Source organism: Glycine soja, chromosome 13 (assembly GCF_004193775.1).
Source record: "Glycine soja cultivar W05 chromosome 13, ASM419377v2, whole genome shotgun sequence".
NCBI lineage: Eukaryota > Viridiplantae > Streptophyta > Magnoliopsida > Fabales > Fabaceae > Glycine > Glycine soja.
In genome coordinates, this window is record NC_041014.1 from 11812157 (window position 1) to 11817865 (window position 5709).

Here is a 5709-nt window from a genome sequence, read left to right on the forward strand (position 1 = left end):
TTGAAGAAATACAAGTGGTGGGGATGTCTCCTCCACCTCTAGAACCTCACAATCACTCACAAACTCATCTCAAGTTCTCAGGATAACTTCCTCTTACAACTCGGTTCTCTGCAGGTCTTCACACAGCAAAATCTCTCAAACTCTCTAGAACTTGAACCTTTCCAAAAGATGTATTGTACTCTTCATATTTATCAATGCAAACAAGTGTTTTCTTTCCTATTATCCTTTCTTACTTTTAATTTCATGCATCATTCATCCTTGCATCATCTTTGGGGGTTTGGTGCTCGACAGAGGGTAATCCATAATAGGAATACAAGGAAGGTTTTGCATGCATCAGTTTTTGGAATTAGTCACTCGACAGAGGGTAATTTCTAATAGAACTAAAAGGAAGGGATATCTTAATAAAATCATTGCTAGATAGGTAAGATAGAACTTCATGCATTTTATCTATTGAGTCTTTGCAAAAACATTTTGGGAGATTGATAGGTAAGATAGACTTGTCATTGTGAGATATCAGGGGCAAGTAATCTAATAGATGTGGGTAGGATAAATTTACCTGATACATAAAGAAAAATAAAAAATAATATATCTTAGCCAAATAAGGCATGCTAGGTCCTAACATTCTCATCTCATTGAATTCCCTATTAATTCTTTTGTCTTATATTATTTCCTTTGTCTGTTGATATCTATTATTTAGTTATTGTTCTTTTTACTCATCTTTTACCTCGTCTTATGTTTTCCTCTTATAAATTGAAAATTATCCAACATCAGTACAAAACAAAGTCCCTGTGGAAATCCACACTCAGACTTCCAAGTCTTTACTACTTGGACATTTGGTACACTTGCCAAACCATTAACAGAAGGCATTCATGGGGAGAAAGCATGAGTATCACCAATATCAAGGTTGGAAGCATCATTGTGGTGAATGATACCACTAGTTCTTCCTTGTAGAACCACTGAGCATGTTAAGTCACAAGGATCTTGGATGTAAAAGACTTGTCTTGCTTGTTCTGCCATGATGAAAGGGTTGTCCTTGTAATCCACCTTACGAAGGTCTACAAGAGTAAATCCCAATTCGTCTTGACGAACACCAATATTTTCGTTAACCCACTGACACTTGAACACAGAAACCCTGAATTCACTATAATCAAGCTCCCAGATTTATTCAATGACACCAAAGTAAGTCACGGACACTCGAATCAAGTTTTTATTTGATGCACTACAAAAGTGTTCCGAATCAGCCTCAACACTCACCCCACTATTTTGCACGATACTTTTCTCATCCTTTGACTTTGTGTAGAAGAAATAGTTGTTGATATCATAACCCTTCTAAGTGGGAACATTGAGATTTGGCCAAACAACTAATAGTCTTAATGTTTTTGAAGCACTGTCATCACCAAAGATGGTTTGTCTAAACAAGTTAATGAAAGTTCTATTATACTCTTGCAACACCCTCATCATGATCATTTTTGGATGAGTAACTATCAGATTTTGTTTGTGTGTTTCTATGTATGGAAGAACCTCTTCTGTGTTATTTAATATATACAGATGCGCTTGTGAGACCTCCAGTTGACCCATTGTCAAAACATTGTATTCTCGTGTACCCCTACCTCTATGTCTGCAGTCGTGATGACTTTGAGGAAGGCCAACAGCCTTGGTTGTTTTCATAGACTCTGAACAAAACTCAATAGCTTCTTCAGCGACATACCTTTCAACAATGCTTGCCTCTAGTTAGTATTGATTCTTTGTATAACCTTTTAACACCTTCATGTACCGTTCAACCAGATACATCCACTGTAAAAAAATGGGCCCACACATACTGATCTCCCTGACAAGATGAACAATTAAGTGAATCATTATGTTGAAAAATGAGGGTGAAAAATACATCTCCAATTGACTAAGGATAATGGCAGCCTCATTCTTCAAATCATCCAACTATTTCGAGTCTATGACTTTGCTACTAATTGCATTGAAGAAAAAACACAATCGAGTAATGGAGACCCTAACTTTGTTAGGCAAGATATCGCGAATGGCTATAGGCAAGAGTTGTTGCATTAATACATAACAATCATAAGACTTCAACCCAGCCAATTTGAGATCATTGACGGATACAAGGCTCTTGGTATTTGAAGAGTATCCTTGTGGAACTTTCAAACTACGTAGACAATGACAAAAAAAATTTTCCTTTTTTGTTGACATTGTGTGACTTGTTGGGGGAAAATACGTTCACCAACCTTGTGATATCGAATGCAACTGCTCTCGTATACCCATGTCAACCAAATCTTGGCGACATTTCAAACCATAATTTGTCTTGCCTTTAATGTTAAGAATTGTGCTAATTAAACTATCACAAATATTTGTCTCCATATGCATTACGTCAAGACAATGTCTTACATCAAGATTGCACCAGTAAGGAAGATAAAAGAATATTGACCTTTTCTTCCAAATGTTCTTCTCGGATGCATCCTTTTTTGTGTCTTCCCGAAGATAGTTATGATGTCCTTGACCTAATCAAAAACATGGTTTCCATGTAAGGATTTTGACGCACTTTCATTCTCTTGACTTCCATTAAATGCTTTCTTCAATCGCTGATATGGATGATAAGGTTTCAGGGTTTCAAAAATCTTCGATGTCTAGTATATATTGTCTTCTTACCGTGTTTCAGTTGGATGTAAGATGTGTCTTTCTCACATATAGGACATGCATGGTATCCTTTAACACTATATCCACTCAAATTCCCATATGTTGAAAAGTCATTAATGGTGCAAAATATCATTGCACGTAACTTGAACATCTCCTGGAAATTCGTGTCATACACATAAACCCCATCTACCCATAGTTTTCTCATGTCTTCGATCAACAGAGTAAGATACACATCAATATCATTTTCTGGTTGTCTTGGACCCGCTATCATCATAAACACCATAATGCATTTTTGCTTCATGCACGACCAAGGAGGAAGGTTGTAAATCATCAACAAAACAAGCCATGAACTATGGTTCGTGCTTAAGTTTTCAAAATGATTTATTCTGTTTGAAGCAAGACCAAGCCTTAGATTTCTTGGATCCTGACCAAATTCGGGATAAAAATGATCAATTGTCTTCCATTAAGGTGAATCAGCGGGATGTCGAAGCAAGACATCACTTATTCTACAATTTGCATGCCATGTTAGGTTTTTTGCATCATGTTCATCAACAAACATTCGTTGAAACCTTGGAATTATTTGAAGATATCAGCACACCTTTGTTAGACGGCCGTTAGATGTGGTTGCATGATCACTACATTCGTCATCCTTCACTTTGTACCGTGATACCCCACATATGAGGCAGTTGCGCATTTCAACAAACTTATTTTTGTACAAAATGCAATCATTAGGGCATGCATGCATTTTTCGGTACTCCATACCTACATGACATAATATCTTCTTCTCTTCATAGTGACTTTTGGGTAACATGCTATCTTCGGGAAGCATTTCCTTGACTAACACAAGCAATTCAATGAAGCTTTTGTCACTTTACCCAAATCTTGCTTTCAAGTTGACCGAAGCTAACACCGCCGATAATCGAGTGAAGGTTGTGCATCTCGAGTACAAAGCCTTCTTAAAATCACTTTGTAGTTTATCATAATAGGGTGCATGTGCTTCATGAAAACCTTATTATCCAAGATCGCATATCATGTCTTCTATACAATCTCCAATTCCTACATCAACCAGGTCACTTTGATGGACTGTAGGCATGTCTGGAAATTCACTATGCCATATCCATTTTGTATATGTCGGAATGATCCCCTTACATATAAGATGTGATCGTATGTCATTCAATGATTGTCGTCCCCCATTCACACATTGTAGACATGAACATAAATATTTTCCACCCATTACTGATGCATTTTGTTGCACAAACTTCAAGAAATTTTCAACCCCTTCCTTATACTCGCCACTTATGCGTGAAGCTTTCACCCAACTTTGATCCATGTTTTGTGTTTTGTGATACTGGCTAGGTTATCCCATATGCATGAAAATCTCAATTTTTCATAAAAAGGTGTTGCCCTATCCCATTCCAGAAGAAATTTGTTATACTTGATTCATACATACAAGTTAAGTAGCTTATGTCAAATTTGATGAAATTCCAGCATCATTTCGCATTGATCTCCAAGTACACGACATGAAAGGGTGACATAAATTCAGCACGATCAAGTATGCACCCGAAGAACAACGCAATATGCACTAAACCGAAATTTCATCAAATATAACACAACATACTTAACCTATGAGTATGAATTGAGTATAACAAATAACTCTTCCCAAATTGTCCAAACGGACAATTCAAGATTCAATACAACGATTAATCCAAACTGTTCGTATTAATCATTGTATTGAATCTCAAACGGGAAACTAAGGTTCACTCGTAATGTATATATGTTTAATATAAAACAATACTTATATATCAACAAACATGTAATAAGCAGACAAGTGACACAAAGACATACATACCTCGAGAGATGGTGACTAACATGAAGAAGGAATGCGGTCATGGCAGTGATATATTATTCAAAATTCTTGAGTAAAGTACACTGCGGGCTACAACAACCTTTAAATTCCTAAACTTGAGTCAAAAAGTTTTACCTACAACCAAAAATAATTGTTAAACAATAAAGAAAAAAACTCTTGGCATAACTACATTTTATATATCTTCTATCGTCCTATTTCACAGTAGGTTTCCTCTCTTTTTCTCTCTCTCTCTCTCTGTATCGACACCTTGGTTATTATATATATTGGTAATTTTTTTTATCAATTTGGTGTTATTTATGTGTGTTTACAGCAAATGCAACCCTGAACATGGGAAGGATGTTTCCAAAACCTTTGCAATTTTGATTTTGATCAGCCACGGGCCACATGTTTTCCCTTGTCAGCTATTATCAGGTAATTATAAATCAAAATTTTGTGTCATATCATTTTTTGCCTTACCTTGCTATCTTAAAACCAGAAAGCAGAAAGATAAACAGACTGAATTTTAATACATGATACAAGCGTTAAGCTTCGCTGATGTTGATAAGAGCATACAAAAAATGTTGAGACCTTTTTCATTAATCAAAATAATCATAAGTCTTAACATGGATATGTTAAATCATTCAATTATACAAAAGATCTTCCTAACATTTTCTACCTCCCTATTTATTATGTACACAAAAACATTAAAATTTTCGAATCCAATAAAAAGAAAAACGGAATAAACCCAAAACAAACCCCAGAAAGAATAAGAAAACCTACTGTAGAAGCAAAGCTTCTAGACTTATTTTGATGATGCCAAAGAGTCATTCAATCAAGAATCAAGATTCAAGTAAAGAATCAAGAGAAGACTCAAGATATGCAAGAACCATTAAGATAAGTATAAAAAGAGTTTTTCAAAATATTGAATAGCACAATTTGTCCAAAAGAATTTTTCAAAGAAAAATATTTTACCAAGATTTTTTACTCTCTGGTAATCAATTACCAAAAGGCAGTAATTGATTACCAGTAGCCAACATTCTTTTCAAACTGATTTACAAAGTAGTAATCGATTACCATGGGCATGTAATCGATTACCAATGTTTTTGAACGTTGAGTTTCAAATTTCAAGAGTCACAACACAACTTGTGATAAAATATTTTCAAACTTGTGTAATCAATTACACAACATTTGTAATCGATTACCAGTATTTCTAAATGTTG